The sequence below is a fragment of the Atta colombica genome, unplaced genomic scaffold (genome assembly GCF_001594045.1).
Source record: "Atta colombica isolate Treedump-2 unplaced genomic scaffold, Acol1.0 scaffold41, whole genome shotgun sequence".
NCBI lineage: Eukaryota > Metazoa > Arthropoda > Insecta > Hymenoptera > Formicidae > Atta > Atta colombica.
In genome coordinates this window covers 99,744-118,899 of record NW_017259520.1, presented here as the reverse complement: position 1 = coordinate 118,899, position 19,156 = coordinate 99,744, and the positions used below count along the sequence as shown (strand labels likewise).

Below are 19,156 nucleotides of genomic sequence, written 5' to 3'. Positions count from 1 at the left end.
CTCCTCCCCCCCCCGCCGTGTCGTTAAGGTGAGCTTTGGCTCCCGACTTTGCCGGAGACGCGCGTCTCCGGAAATTCGTTAAGACGCTTAGTTAAGCAAACAAGAGCGGTGCTGTTGCGAGGTGATATACGTGCCGCGGCAGAAAATCCGCGGCTCTGCCGCTCGTAATTGCGCGCAGCTGTGGTTACGCGCGGCACGGATGTAAAAGCTTCGCCGTCACTCGCGTTACTCGCGAATTGCATTACCGCGCTAACGCCAGGTTCCGCTTGGACATTAGAGCCGCCCCCCCTCCCTCCCCGACTTCTTTTTTCATTCTTTGTTCCCCCGGGATGCCGACGATCAATTCTCGGTCTCTTTATAGAAGAACCAAGAGTGGGGTGGGGCATCCACGATAAACTGCGTTTAATAACGTCGGCGTACCGAATTAATTTTATTAATTATACTTGCAATCGATGTAATTATAAACGGCATTTATTGTCGTGAATAATATTACAACGACTGTGGGCAGTATTTAATTGATTATTATTATATTATTATAATTGCCAACGAGCGCGCCGATAATAAGCAAGAACAAACAGCCCTTCCCCGATATTTCCCTCAGTTCTCCAATTGTGCCATTTGCGAATTTCGAAATAAAGTGAAAGACCCACTGGGGATGACGACGACTCTATCAAACATTTCACTAAATTCGCTCCACTTTCAATGGCGGCGCAAGAAAGGAGAAAAAAGTACCGGACAGGCCAGCGCAGCCGATGGGAAAAAGCGGCATGGATGAAAGAGAACGAGAGAAAGATAAATAGACAGATAGATAAATAGATATATAGATTTATCTCACTCTAAGTGAGAAAGAGAATTATAAAGAAAAGAAAATTATTAAGATAATTTATTATGATTCCTTTATTTTATTTTATTCTTCTATAAAAATTCCGTTATTAATTTCAATCATTGTATAATATTATTACTCAGACAACGTGGAAATTCTCTTTGTTGCAAGCATAAAAAAAATTCACAATAGAGTTGATGTAATACAAAATATAAATTAACGTGATACAAAATGTAAGTTAATGTAATACAAAGTGTAAATGAACACAATATAAAATGCAAATTAATATAACACAAAATATAAACTGTTATTAATATAATAAAGAAATATAAATTAACTCGCAGTAAAATATTCCTTTCTCAGCAAACCGGATCATTATGCTCTCTAAAATCTTTGGAGCGGAATCTAATTCTAAAGAATAACAAAAAGTCAATGTTAGAAAAGAGTGAACTCAATTATCAATTTTTAAGAATAAGATTTCACTCTTTAGAGTTAGAAAAAATTCCACTTTCAAGATTTTAGAGAATATGTAATGTGACATAGTGAACGTTTTCTGGAACGTCCCACCAAGTATCCGCGTGAAAGAGAAAGAAAGAAAATGAAAGGGGAGGAAATCTGGAGGTACTGGCGAATAATCGTGGATCGATCGCGACCACGTTTCGGCGGAGACGATTTCGGCGTCTCGCGAGCTTATGTTTATACATATGTCCCACACATGGTACGGTGCCCCCGAAGAGGAGGCGGCGGGTGGGGACGTACTCTGAAATTTCCAATATTAGAACGGCCAGGCGAGAGGCAGGCCAGATGTCTACCGTACTGACTGCCGAGAGCGCGCGCGACGTGCGTTTAGCATGGTTTCATTACAAAAATGTCACGCACAGAGCCGCGCTGCGACGCGACGCGACGCGACGCGTCGCGACGCGCCGCGCCGCTCCACGTCCCGCGCTCTCGCGCTGTCGTCGTCAACCTCTCGACGATGCGTTCGTTCGCTTCTCTTTCTCTCTCTTTCTCTCTCTCTCTCTCTCTCTCTCTCTCTCTCTCTCTCTCTCTCTCTCACTCACTCATTCACTCTCTGTCTCTCTTTCTCTTCTCCAATCTCTCATTCTCTCACTGTCGTCATTGCGGAGCTGTCGACCTGATCTTGGAAACGCGACAAACCAGCAGCCGTCGCCAATTAACGCGTTCAGTAGAATCGTCCGCAGAGAGACATCTCTCTCTGATGAGATCATTGGCCGTCGAAGGATGGCATCCTTAGGATGATTGGTAGGATTACCGGTACTCTTTTAACCTTTAGACACGATTGGGATTTATGTTCTGCACATTTCTTTTCGTAAAAAGACTAGGTGCATAATTAGTTATAATATTTTTTATGTGCAGTTTTTTAATGCACAGTCTTATAAATTCTTTCTAAAGTTGTTAAAGTATATGTAAAAATCACTTAATAATTTTTGTATATTCGTTAAAGTGTAAATTAAAGTGTAAAAATTAACTCGGGACATGAATAATCATATGTAATAAAGAACTAGAAAATCATTAGAGTGCATTAAGAGTTAAGATATAAGTACTTTTTTTTGAAGTCGTAAAACTTTAATTAAAATTTTCTAAAATTATAAATAAATTATTATAATAATAAGAATTGTCAATAAAATTATATTGAATAGAAATTTTATTAAATACCTACATTTATCGCATAAAAAATATATTTCTTCCTTCCACCTCCGAATTATCATCCTTTTTTAAAAAAGTATACATACAATATGTACTCTTTTCTTGTAATTCAAATATAACCCTAATCGCGTGCAACCCATTGTGCTTCGATTCTATCAGTTTTTTCATTTCGTTCGCATAAATTCGCGCACTTGCGTAAATATGTTTATACATGCTGGCTCGATATGAGACGATTAATTTTTTAAAATAAGAATCAAAACAAATCATTCGCACCGTTCAACGTTGCGATTTTCCTATTTTCATTTGATCGACTTTACGAATTATGAAATTCCCAACACACGAAAAGAGAATAAAGAAAGTAAGTCAGCGAACAAGAAAGAAAGAGAGAGAGAGAGAGAGAGAGAGAGAGAGAGAGAGAGAGAGAGAGAGAAAGCAAAACGAGCAAAACAGTAAATACTTCGCTCTTTGGAGTCGACGTGAAACCGTTACATCGTTAATGGTATCGAAGCTTTACCTTGCGAAGGTTCTGCTTGGTTTCATTACAAAGATGTCATGCGCAGGTACGTCGCAGTTATACCCGCTTTTGACGTCCCGCTCACGTTGTATACACACTTGGCGTTAAACCGGAACGGCCATGGTGCGCCAGGAAAATTATGAAATGCTAAAACGAAAACGAATTTCGCGGGACCGAATATCGTCCCGATATTTGCAATTAACTCTTTTATTTCGCCCGCGACACACGCGCGTTCCCAGTTAGCATGCGAGCGATAATATTCCCTGTGATCAAAAATATCAATAACTTTTCCCGAAGCCCGAACTGCGGAAATTCGAACTGCACCTATCTAATCTCAACAATAAAAAAATCTGCGCTTTCAATTAACGAAGCGATTTGTCCCATTTACCGGGTGTATCGGGTTAGCGGGGCACAAACGCGTTAAATGAACGAACTTTTTCCACGGGACTAACGAGAGGATAATCGAGGACGTCATCGCGTGCGCGGATAATTAATCACCGCGCTGGTCCATCAACATTCGTCACCCTACGTTTCTACACAATTTTATCTTTTAAATAGTCCGTCACGTGGCTAAGGCGATCCCATGACTGATATTAGTTCGGGACACACAGTATTAGTATAAAAACAAAAGTCAAATTATACATAAGTTTGTAATTAGACATTCGTTTGTAGATCACTTTAAAAATCGACAACTTACTGATATTGTGTTCATTCTTCGTTTTCCGTATATTTAAGCATTCGACATTATTATTATCTTAATACTATTATTGGTTTCATTTTATTCGCACTCTTTTTCGTTACGTCGAGAAATTTCTATTATAGTTTCTTAGTTTTATAATTTAAAATAAACTAATGAAGATCAAGTATAGATCTAAACATATTCTTTTGATTTAACAAAGTAATTATACATTTTTGTGACGGACTATATCTTATATTCTTCTTTTTTTAATTTTATTTTGAAAAATTTGAAGGCTTAAATAAAATCAAAGTTGACTTTTAGTTAATGTATTATTCAAAATAGAAGAAATACGCGAGTATTTTTTTCTTTTTTAGGATAAAATAATGGTTTAGTTCATTGGACCATTTTATCCAATATTAGGCAATAACAGTCAACAAATTGCAGGATACATGTAATTGCACGTCATTTCTCGCTGATAATTAAACCCAAATTTTGGCAATTTTGGTTTCGTAACCGTCACAGCCACGTCAGAGAATTATCATAAATATGATTTCGTGACTTTGAGTGATAATTTTATTTGTATTTAATATACATAATAATAATAATAATAATAATAATGCAAATATTTTATTGGTGATTTCTAATCTATCTTTAATTTAAAAAGTTTATAATTTATTTACATAACGATTCATTCTTAATATTTCAATTTTTTCATATTTTATTTATATTTTTCGATTATATTTTTAAATCAATCTAAATATATTATATAATTCATAGAATCATATCTAAAATCTCCTAAAATACAAAATAACTAGTCAATTAGATCTCTTTGTTTTTCAAATCTTTAAAATTTTAATTTTTAATTAAAAAACATTTAATGTTCAAAATTTTATCACATCGCAGCTCTCTTGTTCTAAGCTGTATGTAGGTGACTGACAACAAACGATCGATCGACACTTAATATATCCACAGAAATATCGGATGGCGTTCGCAGGTGTGCCGATGGTACGGCCGGTTCGTCAGTGTCAGCGAAAATTGTCGGACACATGGTTAACTATGCGGGGGTTGTTGAACGTTTAGGTGCGCGAATAGGTAGCAACAGTGTACCGATACAATTGCCGGCACTTCTATATAGGCAAGTGAGGTATGAATCTATTTCGCCGTTGCGCATCCTGCAACCGACCTCGACGACACGTGCTATTCAATCATCTGCGGATTATCGATAAAATTTCCTGTAGCTGAAATTTTCAATTCGAGATATATATAATATTGCTAGCAATTTCGACACGGTCAATTTCTTCCAAAGAAAGAAGTAAAGAAACAGAGAAATATAACGACATTATGGGCTTAAAAAAAATGACGGATCATCTTTCATTCATCATTTAATTTAACTTACATCTCTTAAAACATCGAAGATCTCGATCTTACTTTTATTTTAAAATTAAAATTCTTAATTTAGAAATCTCCGCTTTTTCTAACGACTTTTCTCTTAGTATATGTTGATTGCAGGTACCTTTTAATTTCGATAATTACTTTGTAAAATATAATTAAATGTGCGTAACTCTTCTCTACAATTATTTTGGTACACTGCCTTAGGACACGTAACAAATTTTACTATTATTCTCAGAACAATTTCAGGCTATTCAATGCAAATGTCCATCGGTTCGCGGAACTTACGTGCCACCGTTAACGCTCGCTAATTACATGCTACCCGGAAAAGGTAACTCACGGATGGTACCGCTGTGATGCAAAGTACGCAACGCAGCTAGAGAGGTATCACCGGAAGGTACCGAGAGACCAAAAGAGCAAGCGGAGGTCGAGTCTCTCTCCGCGGTCGTAACTCTTGATTCTCTTTGAAGCGCGGAAGCTGCCCGCAACACCTGACTGACTCGACGGACGCGTATATGGCAGGTCGAGCGGAGCAGCAGCGGCAGACAGAGCTCACTGGGGATGAGGTGGGTGAGGAGTGAGACGACGAGCAAAAGCGGAAGGCAACCACCAGGGTGGGCCATGAGTGAGCGAGAGACAGAGAGAGAGAGAGGGGGGGGGGGGAGAGAACGGGAATACGAGGAAGTGGAAGGGAGGCAGAAAGAGAAAGATTAATAATATAGGAAAGCCAAAGCCACGCCGCAGCCCCTGACAAGCTTTCCTCCGCCTCTCTTCTGTTGCCAACAGTTAATCGATATAATACTTCGGTATAACACGCCGCACCGACGAGCATACCTGCACGCGTGTACGCGTTCCTTGCAGCACGCGTGTACATACGCGAGTCTCGAATACAGGATACTTCCATCAGCAGTGCACTTCGTAAACGGTGTCCCCGTTTAACGAGGTCTTGTCGCGCTGAAAGCATAATCCTTTCCTTTCGGTATCTACGTTAATGATTTATCAAAGTGAGATTTGGGAATATCCGAGTGCACTCTAAATCCAAATACGTGTCATAACTTATTACACATATATAAAGTCATTTATTACTAATAAGTGACTTTATGTACGTATGCTTTAATTTTCCGTGTAAAAAAAAATACATTTTGATGTGTAAAGTTAATACTTCTAAGCATATATTATATTATGATGTGTGATTTTTGAACTAAATCACACATATATGTAAAGACTTACATATTTGACTTTACAGTGTGAATTTTGATTTTAGCTTGACGTATTTCTGTTAAACGTGACAGATTGAATTATATATTGATTTTTATAATTAGGTTAACAATAGTCTTTATAGGTTTCTCGAATTTAATTCTTTATGATTTATTATACAATCTTTATATCTATTATAAATATAAAAATTATAAATATAAAAATAAAATAAAATAAAAATCTGATTCAATTATGATTATAATATCAATCCCAAAATTGTCATTATCAGATAATATTATAGTTGCATTATATTATATTATAATCATATCATAATTACACGGAAAGAACGGTTTTGCTGAAGAGTCTAAAAATTTAGCTAAATGCAGGACTGAAAATATTTTGGATTATCAAAATAATTATGTGACGCTCAAGCATGATAAGAAATGTTGCAAAAAATTGAAATTCTAGCGACCATCTTGAGTTTTCCATGTACATTTATTTTGATGATTCGACAAAATTATTTACAAATCTGTATCCAGCTAAATTTTTAATTTTTTAAAATTATTTTCAGATCTCAATTAAATTATTTTTTTTTTTTAATTTTTTTTCAACAAAACTTTCCGTGTATAACGACATTTGTATCATTTCTTTGGCAAAATACATTTTGTTTCAACGTACTTACTACCGAATTGATGCACTGCAGTTTAATGTAATTATCGGTACAAGTGTAAGTTGCTAGGACAAAACAAGAGCTACGCGATTTATACGTTATAAGTGGCGTATGCCGAGGAAATGGCAATGCATGCTGAGGGACACGGGAGATGAGGACGCGGGAGATGAGAGAGCGTAAAGATCGACAAGCGCGGTTCGCGCGAACATTGCGGAAGCGCGCGGCGGATACGAATTCGTAGCGCACTTCCGCCACGGTTAATCGTGACGTACCCTATACGCCGCCGGGGAACCGATTATTGGCAAATACCGTGCGAAAGGGTGCACCTGACAAGGGTTTTCGTCGCGCTGTTCGGTCCTTATCTCCGTGCTCTCGTCGAAGAAAATTCCAAGTTCCCTCCGGTAGTCTTTGCCCCACGGCGATTCATCCACCCCTCTCGTCTACGGCATTACATACGTATTCTTTGCGCTTCGATAGTTTGATTCTCCGATGTTTGGCACGATAAGTTCTCTCGGAAATATATATTCACTATGGCTGGTAGATATTACGAGCGATTAGTTTTTAAGGTTTTTAATTCGTTCGATTTTGTCGATAAAACTAATATTTTTTGTATTAAATAATAATGGTACTTGGAAAAATTTTGTACGTTCAAAATTATTATTATTAAACTGTTAAATTTCTTTCTTTTTAGTAAACGATAATTTACGAACAGCTAAAGAATGGATAAGTGTCTTGCTGAAACATATAAAAATTCAGCTAGATACAAATGTGAAAATAATTTTGTTGAGCCATCAAAATAATTATTATAATGTTGCAACAAAATTTTGATTATTCTAGCAACCAAAGTTAAGTGTCCTACATAATTGTAGAACGCTCAAACTGTTGGTTGCTAGAATATCAAAATTTCTTTGCAACATTGCTTATTATACTTGAGATTTCTATGTAATTATTTTAATAATCCATTAAAATTATTTTCCGTGTCTAAATTTTTAAATACTTTAACAAAATCATTTTTTTTTTGTATATAGTGAATATACATATATGTGCCGTAAATCCGTATTCAGGGCAATTTTGACAATTTTTAAATGTTCTAAAATTATGTATTTCTATGTAAAGATTTATATGTCCAAATATACAAAAATTAACATATTTTGTGATTTTCTGAAATGTATTTTGTATTATAAGAATGTCATTCTTTTCGCATCTTAGTTTCACATGTCGAATGGTCGAATACGTTGGAAAGGTCAAAACATGGTATTTCTCATTAATAGCGGAATCGATACAAGAGCCATGCACGTGAAGTTCTTTTGGTAAAAATTACGGTATAATCGTAATGTTGCAGTGCCGATTAAAATGACAGCAGCTTTGTGCAGCACGCGATTTCCTAGTTATCATGTTCCCAATATTACGAGGCCCATAGCTTTTTAACGCGAACTTTGCAGACATATGGCCACGTGCGATTATGTGCCTTTTGAATTTATTTTAATGCTCAAACACACATGTTCCGCAGAGTTACACGTTGTTCTTCAGACGTTCCGCACAATCAGGCTATTATTTCTCATCATAAAAATACTGTCATTACGAATGTTCACAATTGCACATACTGTCACACGATAGCTATTTTTAAATATCGCGTAAGATTGAAAGTACATATGCGAGTATGTAATTTATTTTATAAATATAATACTAATATTTTACAAATATAGATTTTTCTTTTATCTATAAAATTACGTATTTATTAATTATACAATTTTTATTATATAATTTTTAATAAATCTAATCTTCCTTTTATAAAAAAATGTTAAGATAATAAAATTATTTACGATTATCAGAACATGATAATCAACATGAATGTCTTGTAAGAAATGTATAGAAATAATAAATTTAATTTAATAAATTTAACTAAGTTGAAAGATAACGTCTTCAAAATCTACGAAGGAGAGTTACACATCGAATAATTTTTTTCTATGTTGAGAGTTTCGCTGCAAGTTTTAAAAAATTTCCCGAGAAAGTTCGAGTGGTATATAACTATAACTTATAACGAATTCTCACCTCCTGCCTGATCGATGTTCACGCAGCGTGCCAGATTAAACCGCAAAAAAAAATCCAGAGAAGGCGGCGAGCTGTCGATCAGTCACAGTTTCGCGATCGCGGGCTTTCACGAGCGCCGTGGGTGCCCTCGCGAGCGAATGTCGACGTTGCGCTTCATCATGCAGAAATGCATTCGTCTCCGATTTTCGGTATCGATCAAGAGATAAACGTGCGTCTCACGCGTTATATATCCCGTGGACGCGATGTGCAAATGTAAGAAATAAAAAAAATAACCCAGCGTATCTTCGTACAAGGACGAGAAGAAAATTTCGAAAACACCAGGAGATAGAAGGGAAATTGCAATAAGAACGATAATTTCAATAAAAACGAAGTTGAACTACGGAACGCGCGAAAGTAAAAAAAACAAAGAATTCTGACAAGTAAAAAATTTCGAGGACGCTTAAATCGCGTAATAAATGAAAATCTTGAAGGATTGATAATTGATACTGAAAGTGCAACGTCGTAGAGCGAATGTCGAAGCTGCGACAGAGCAGCGCGAACATGCGCGACGCACGGACGGCAGTCAGCGGCCAACTGAGGTCTCATCGGAGTCCGGAGAATCGAAAGGATGACGCCAGGCAGCCAGCCAGCCAGCCGGTGGCGGAGGAGGTGAATCCACCACGCAACCTCCAACCGGCCTTAACCTGCGACACTTTTTTCTCTAGGCGTGATGATTACAATATCCGGTATCGACGATGATTTCACCGCGTGTAATGGTGATAGAAACAATTTGCAAGACACCTGGCGGAATTATCTCTGGTCGATTGTACCTATGTAGAACCGGAACATCCCACGCGATGTGAATTCTGCGAAAATTACGCGATTGAAATTATTCAGTAGTTCTAATAACGTCGATAATGTTCGAGACTGTACGACATTTTTGCGTGAGAAAAAAATATAAAGCATAATATGCGCTAGAATTCTAGTAAATTTTATGGAATTGGCAGATCCATAGAGGAACAGGCGCTCTCTCACTTATGTAAAATTTACTTTACTTTTTGATAAATGAGCGATCGTTGTATGACGACACGTACTATAAGGTATAATACTTTTACATTTCGTAAAGTAAATGTATAAAATTACCATACATCTCAATAGAATTTACTTTGACGAGTATTTTATAGCGCTGATAAAATTTATTTTAATGTAAAAAATACAAGTGTATAAAATTTGAGAATTGCTCGTTTGTTCACAATTTTGAGAATAATATGATTCACTTTACTGTAAGTAAAATCACTTGACTAGGTTTATTATAATTGCAATGTATTATTTACATACCTTACACCTTTAATATTTTTTTAGGCAAGTAAATTATAAGTTTGGTAAAAATAGCCAGAAAATTTTTACTAATCTTGTAAGGTAAAAATTATTCAACCATTTTTTTCCATGTGGAAATTTATATTTAAAAAAACGATTTCATAAAGCAGGCGTAAAGGTTTTCTGTGTTCTCAGTTTATCCTCAAAATCTTTACTTATGATAAAATATTCTGTTTTTTAAGCACTGCGCTTATCTTTACAATCCTGTAAATAATTTCAGATGTATATCTTTGTCTTTTTTTTGATAATGAATATTAATATTCATACTTCTATTAGAATTAATATAGAATATATAGAATATATAGAAGAATATATAGAATTAATAATAAACAATATAATACAATGTATTAGAGGGGACAGTGAAAAAAATTGCGAACTTGATGAACGTGAACGATACTATTGCAGTAATCATAAAGTGTTATTGAAGTAATCATAAATATGAAATAACCACTTATTTTTCGCGTTCAGTGATGGTCCGATATACCAGATATACGTTTATAATTAATGTTACATTATACAGTGTACAAGTATGAAATGACGATTTGAGAAACAGATGGCGCACAAATACAGTGTGAAGTACAAAGATTTAACATTATACGCCATTTTATTGTACCATCAACAAGTATCAAACGCGCAAAGTGATTTGATTGAAAAGTATTTGTTTGCATAGTATTGTGTTGCTGTGTTTAATATGACGAAATTTGTACCAAATAAGGAGTATTCGCGGACAGCATTAATTTTTCATTTGTTTTCATTTGAAGAACACTGTTGCGGAATCATACCGATTATTTGGAGAAGCTTATGGTGAACATGCTCCAGCGCAAAAAACGTGTGAACGATGGTTTCAGCGTTTCAAAATTAGAGATTTCGATGTTGCAGATAAGGAACACGGAAAACCAAAAAGTACGAAGACGTGGAATTGCAAGCATTGCTAGATGAAGATGATTCACAAACACAAAAACAACTCACAGAGCAATTGAGCGTTAGTCAACAAGCTGTTTCCAATCGCCTATGAGAGATGGGAAAGATTCAGAAAGTCGGCAGATGGGTGCCACATGAATTGAATGAGAGACAGAGATGGAGAGGCGCAAAAACACATGTGAAATTTTGCTTGAACGATACAGAAGAAAGTCATTCTTGCATCGTATCGTTACTGGGGATGAAAAGTGAATTTTTTTTGAGAATCCCAAGCAAAAAATCATGGATAGACCCAAGCGCACCATCCACATCGACCGCAAGACCGAATCGCTTTGGCAGGAAGACGATGCTCTGTATTTAGTGGAACCAGAAGGATGTGGTCTATTATGAGCTATTGAAGCCTGGCGAACGGTTAATATCAAACGCTATCAACAACAATTGATCGATTTGAATCGTTCGCTGCTTAAAAAACGAATACCAAAAGAGGAAACACAAGGTCATTTCTCTCCATGACAATGCTCCATTACATATGGCAAAACCAGTTCGGGACACGTTGGAAGCACTCAGCTGGGAAGTTCTACCCACGCGGCTTACTCACCAGACTTGGTTCCTTCCGATTACCACTTGTTTGCATCGATGGGTCACGCACTTGCTGAGCAGCGCTTTGGTTCGTACGAAGATGTGAAAAAAATGATTCGATGAATGATTCGCGGCAAAAGGGGAAGATTTTTACTGGCGTGGTATCCACAAATTGTCCGAAAGATGGGAAAAATGTGTAACTGTAATGGTAAAATGTAGCAATGGAGCATACTTTGAATAAATCTCTTTTTATCATTCTTCCGAATTTAACGTGTTTTTTTTGGGAAAAAAATCGTCATTTCATACTTGTACACCTATATAATTATAAAACGCACACACCATTTAAGATAAATACTATTACATGTTTTCGATGTTTTCAATGTATGGAAAAGTTGGGGAATTGCGCGAATATCTTAGGAAAAAGTCGATGATTATTTATAAATTATAAAATTTTTATTTAAAGGATATTAACTTTAAACTACATCAATTAACACGTATTATATTAATTTATAAACTACAATTTTAAATAAAAACTCGATTCAGCATTGCCAAGCGTGATGGCGGGTAATTCCGAACGATAAGGTTTTATTTTTTGTTTAAAATTATAGTTTAATATATATGAATGTTAATTGTTGTTATCTAAGTCAAATAAAATAGAATATCTTTTAAATAAAAATTTCTTTTAATTAATAAATAATCGTCAGCTTTATTTATTTTTTGCCTTAGCTTATTTCATTATATTAGCAGTTAATTCCTTACTTATTTATTTCTCAATATATTAATAGTATATTGCATATATTTCTGCTCTCTATAATTTTTAGAATGAATTTCACTCCACAGAGTGAAATCTCTTAGAAATAGATAATTGTACCATTGTTTTTCAAGACTCATTCAATTTTTCACTCTTAAGGCCCGTATTTATAGTAGTTTCTCCAATCTCATCTTAAGAGCGTATCAGATGAGATACTCAGAATATTAAGTCTGAAACACAAACGATTCACGTCTTGATTAGAAATCAAATAATATAATATATTATATACATATATATAGATTATAATGCACTCTAATATAAATATTATATAATTTTTTCTTCCCAAGTTATCTCCAGCCTTATGTGATACAAAAGTTTTCTCAAAGAATTAGAGGATATAAATTTCAAGATTATTACAAGATTTTGCTTCAAGACTCAACTATAAATGTTAGTAAAAGATATCTCGAGATAAACTTCCTTTTCTCATTTAAATTGTAATTACAAATCGACTTTCAAGATTCGTCTATTGAACTGTTCCATGACTCAAGATTAATTTCAGCTGAATTCCTCAGCAGAAACATGACTATATAAATATGGACCTTAGAGCGAGATTTCACTTCAAAGACTTTAGAGAATTGATTCGTAATTTTACTTTTTCTGATTACTAATAATACTATTCGAAATTATCTATGGTGATGATATCATATTATATCTTATTATAGAAATGCCAAAGGAAACCGAAAGCCAAGAGTTCTTTGATAATTTCATTTTTTAAGACGATCCAGAGCCGCGATCGATGCGAAATCATTGTGAAGCGATGTTTCTCGCACGATGAGGTGCGAGACGGCCGAAATGTAGGCGCGCGCACGTTCCTATACGCGATATTGTAAACGGGCCAGTGTGCTCCTGACGTGTCGATATATTCCCGCGAAGAAAGGCTCTGCCGCTGAAGCTGAGAAATAGCTTGGCCTCCCGTACCTCCCACCATTCTCCCCGACACCAGAGGAGTGTGCAGCCTCACCTCATCTCGGCACTTTGAATCCTGCGCCGCTCCTTTGCCGCTCCGCTTTCAGCGCGACATCGATCACCGTTGTGCTCACGAAATCTCTGCACGATCATAAAAGTTCGAAAAACTACACGGACAAATCGGCGTAGTCGCGTTAAACAATACGGATGTAATTTATATGCAAAAATAGCATACAGGAAACATATATGACTGCATATTCTGTACAAATCAACGCAGGATTTTGAAGGATCTCCATAAGGCAACGCAAGGTTCATGTTAGAAACATAAAGATTGTGTATTGCGCACTCAAAGATAACGTATTTCTTCTTAAGGTAAGTAAGGGATTCAAAGTGAAAATACATTTTTCTAAATTCCACGTAGAAATATTTGCTATATTAATATCTATAGAAATAATAACAAAAAATCCCAAAAAAAAAATCAGGGCGAATGAGAGTCCAGCGTGATAATTAGTACGCAATTTTACATCTTTATTCCAAAAAATACATTTGAGTTCAGTTTAGAACCATCCTCAGCAATACAATTTCAAAATATCAATCCCTTCACATCCAAGAAAAAAAATCATTATCAGATTAACAGATTTAATGTTTTTATGTTATAATCCCAAGACATAGAAGGAATATTTATAGAAATATTTATTGTATTAATTAATATATTTAAAAATATCTATTATATTAATTAACTTGATCTTCACATTGGGAAAACTGTTTAGGTTTGTGTGTGACGATATATTTCTCATAATTATGTATTCTATTATATAATGTATATAATATGTGACAAGAAAAATTCAAGTTGCGAAAGCTTTGACAGCCGACATTTCTCGTCGTTCTCACCTCTATTAAGCAGGTACCGTCTATCTCGATTTCGAGCGGATCATCGTGTACGTGAGAGTACTAACCCGTGACCGATTTCCAAACTCGGGCGCTGACGGGGAATGCTCGTCGACCCACAATCACGCCAGCTGTCTTCGTGGAGGACGCAGAAGACATGCCATCGACCATCCGATGTTCGGCATTGATCGATCGATCGCGGAATTCTCAAAACTTATCATCCATCCGTCGCATCACGTCATTTAGAGTTAATTCGCGATTTATGAAACATAAAGTAACAGAATTTAAACGTTTCAATATTGTAAATAATAAAGCACGACGTGTAGTGAAAGGAATTTATTTATATTAACCTTTCGATGCCATAGGACGACATACTTGAACATGAGCATACCCAACTCAATTCGATTGCTTATAACTCATAAAAATGAACGTACTTATTGCAAAGAATTTTTTTTCAACTGGAATATCAGAGGAACATAATAGATGTATCTTAATTAATAAACAAGATATAAGCAATGAAAAAAGCCTTGGAAAAAGAAAACTGGGTATGTCATACACAAAGTGGCATCAAAGGATTAAAAAGTACATTCAAAATTAATGTGTTTCTTTTCAAATTACAAGAAAGCGTAACAAACCTTTATTCTAAAAAAATATCAAGATGAATTTAATATCCTGCAATATTTATATAATTCTTACTGAGTTGATGTTAATATTAACACTGACATGATCTGAATTTAACACCATTTTAAATCTATACCAATATTTTTTTAATATTCGTTTTTTATAAATTACTTTCTAAACCTGAATCAGTGGATAATCACTGATATCAATGCCAAGTATGCCATTGGTAATCAATGAATTAAATGCGATACCTAATCGAGCTAATTTTTATTATGTGATCTAACTAATCTTGTTTTAGTGCTTGAATGAATGTTTTAGTGCTTCAATGAATATATTGAAAGATTGAAATTAACATGCAAAGATCGATATTTTAGTTATATAATGCTCAAACATTTTTTTAGTTGAACTTCACTGATTATCAGTACAAAATATTCCACTAGGTAAACACTTAGTGATTGTTCACTGATTCAGATTTAGAGAGTAGATTCTATTTGTAGAAACGTACAAGAAATATTCCGTTTAATTTCTAATGCAACTTTACTTGAGAACTTAATGTCATTTTCCATGAGAAGTTCATTTTGAAGCACGCAATTTTCATTACCGAAAGAATTAATTAAAGATTCCAGTTTTAGAGTATTCTGAATACCCAATTTGTTTCCAATTAGAGCCTGTCGCGCCTGACGCTCGCAGATTTAACGTCTCCAAATGCACGGACACGTGCGTGCACTCGTGCCTCGTTGCTCAGGATGACACGTGTGTACATGCTGAGATTGCAGCCGGTGTGGACGCGCGCGTTTATCGGCACGAATTCGCGCGCACACACCACGTCGCCGACCTATTATACGTATTATTAGCACTCCGTCACGCCACCCTGTCATCGCCACGTACACACTCATGCATACGCGCTCTGACGCGAGATCCCAGGATTCCGTCTGCACGCGATCGGATGCCAGGACGTCGAAAGTTTTTCCCGAACGTTGTCTTCGTCAAAAGTCGAGCCGCGTGACGAAGTACCTCCTTTTCTAATTGAAAAGGAAAAATATTAAAATATTCCAGATGATATTTAAGATATTCGCAAGTCAAGTGGACCATCTCCCGTAGGTCGAAATCTACGAGCACCTATATGGATTGCCCTTCGCATATATTTTTCGTAAATAATGACTCTCTCTATTCTACAATAAACCATTATTATAGTAATAAATCTATTATACATTGAAAAACAAAATTTGCTGAATTTTAATATTTGTTTCAATAGTACTAACGAAATATGTACTTGGTAAATAAGTAATACTTAGTAAATAAGTATTTACTCAAAATAAAAAAAGTTATGCTTAAATCAAATAAATATGTGTTTACATTTAGTAAATATTTTGTTAGTACTATTGAAATAAATAGTTACTAAAATTTAGTAAATTTTTTTTCGGTGTACTATTATATAGTAATAAATCTATTATACTATTATAGTAATATATCGTAGTAATATATACTATAATATACTATTATAGTAATAAATCGGAAGCTAAAAATTGACCAATCACAATCAAATGTAAGAAGAATTGACTATGATTGATCAATTTCTAATTTCTGACTTCTGATTTATTACTAATGACTTATTGTAAGAATGTGTGTAAGATGTATCGTAAGAATTAGCCAGAGTTGAATTTTTGACAGTTCTTGACTGTGAGATTAGCTAATTATTTCAAATTATAATAAATAGTAAAATCCAGATCAATACATTAAATACATATTTATTAATTTGTTGTAAGTTATACGAGCGAAAAGATATTATTTATAGCTAATTATTTCTTATGCGTAGTTAATAAGAAGTAAGAGTAAAAAATTGACCAATCGCAGTCAATTATTCTTTTCACATTCGATTGTGATTCGTCAATTTCTTACTCTTACTTCTTACTACGTGTATTGTAGACGATGCGTTACAGTCTTACGATTACGGAAAATGTGCAAACTTTATCCAATCGCATTTTACATACGTCTTTGTAACAGAAATGCAATTGGATATTTTTCTTTATGCATTTTTCTTTATGCATATTTTTCGTTAATGCGGTTATGCAAGTTTGTTTAGATAGACCTTTACTGACGTAAAGAAATCAACATGTTGGATTTGCTGGTTATAGCTAATTGGCCAATTCGCTCACTGTTTACGTTTTTTTTGTGTGATCCTCTCGTTCACTCACGATTACAAAGAAGGAAGCGGCAAAACGGACAACAAGAATCGAGCTCACTCGCGTCACCGTGAATGACGAAGCGGGGCTGCAGACGCGTCGCCGGTAATTGGATGGACGATGAGTAATTTATCGAGCCGCTTCAGGTATGACGCGCCACGAGTTTCGACGTCGAATTAGCGGGCGCTCGGATAGGAATTAGTCGGCGAAGCAATCTAAGTTTCTCTTGGCGGCTGGCGGCCGGAGCTGCATAAATAGCAAATCATTCGACCTGACGCAGACGTTACATACAAAGTCTTGGCCTGCGTGTCTTTGCCGCGTAAATTCTCCACGCGCGATTAGCGAATTTACCAATTTGCACAGCCTCGGCAGACGGTTAACTCGAGTCGATCGCATCGACGTGAACATTCAGAAATTCTATACAAAATTTTCAAAGACAATAAATATTTTCTTTACTGTTCGCATTTATATGTATTACATTTATATGTATTACATTTATATGTATTACGATCGAAATCGTGTATTTAAATACGCAAAATATTTAATCTTTGTGAAGAGAACGCAAGAAACGCATAAAAAAATTTGGTTATTGTTAATATTTTACTTGTTAACATTTTACTTGTTATCAGAAACATAAATAAAATGTTATTAAAACTTCAACCAAATTATTTTATTGCATTAATTAAGGATTTGTTTGCCTATCCAAGCAAGATATTAATTGATTCAACTAGGATTCTCAGTGTAAGTGGCATTGAGAAGAAAAAAAGCGATGCTTTTTCCGTGAAATTCTCGAAAATCATTCAATTACAACTAATATTTTTTAGTAGAATAATGGAATAATGGACGTGCGTTAAGCAGGAACCGATATTAAAATTCTGTCGAATAAAGTATACTTGGCGTAATGTATTGGCGAGACAAGTCTGTGACTGAAATGATTTATACAATTGTTATTAAAAGTTAACGAATGAGATGCTATTAAATACATATAGTTTCATAATTTTTTTAATATGAAAATTCCTAACTATATTTCAATTTACGTATATTAATTTATATATATTAAATAATTTAATTACAATCTTATACAGTTATACATAATTTTTCTTGAATTGTAAAGAATCAATTTTTACTTTTCATTTTTTACTTTATATGTCGAATTTTCGGAAATATCGTGACAAAAATATTCTATTGTTCCATCTGATGTTCAGATCTAAATACGAATATGGATGAATATGAGACATAAACGACACAACAATGTAAATAGATACGTACTGCCTATAAATTACGACGTCAATTAATTTTGACATATTATTATAAATAGCCATATGCGATGCATACGAAAGATATGTTAAACGCGACTCAATATTCATCACAGGTGAAATAATTCAAATTGTTCCATAAACTGTAATAATTCTCTAAATAATATATGTAGAATAAAATAGTCTCACAAACAAGAATTATAGACGTTAAAAAGAAATACAAAAAGCATAGAAGAATTTTTATATTCTATAAAAAAATGTACGATTGAAACAGAAAGGAAAAGAAAAAAAAAGCGACAAACTACAATGAAACTGCTATAAAATAATTAAGAGCATCATCGAAGACGAGAAACTTCTCTTTCGAGAATTTCGAGACCCAATTACCAATTCCGGCGGACTACTATCGAACGAACGTACGTGATTAAACGCTAATTCCGATTTATTCGACGTATGGCCGTAAGTTTAAGCGTGGTGATGGCGTCAATCGCAGGTCCGACCGCGGTCGCGTTTTACACGATCTACCTACGTGCCCGTAATTTACGACTTATCGGCATCGCGGCACGGTGTAATTTTCGCACTCGTGCAAAATTACACCGACGCAGAACCAGCGAACGCACCCCGTTGCTCTCTCTCTCTCTCTCTCTCT

At 35.1% G+C, this 19,156-nt stretch overlaps 1 protein-coding gene across 1 annotated transcript in view; it reads right to left on the bottom strand.

Moving 5' to 3' along the window:
• LOC108691190 (protein CBFA2T2) overlaps positions 1-9,227 on the bottom strand; it is a 50,458-nt gene extending 41,231 nt beyond the window's left edge. Inside the window, exon 1 of the mRNA XM_018198855.1 lies at positions 8,993-9,227. The gene's annotated coding sequence lies outside the window, so the exon portion shown is untranslated. The remainder of the gene's footprint in view (positions 1-8,992) is intronic.
• Between the last annotated feature and the right edge of the window lie 9,929 nt (positions 9,228-19,156).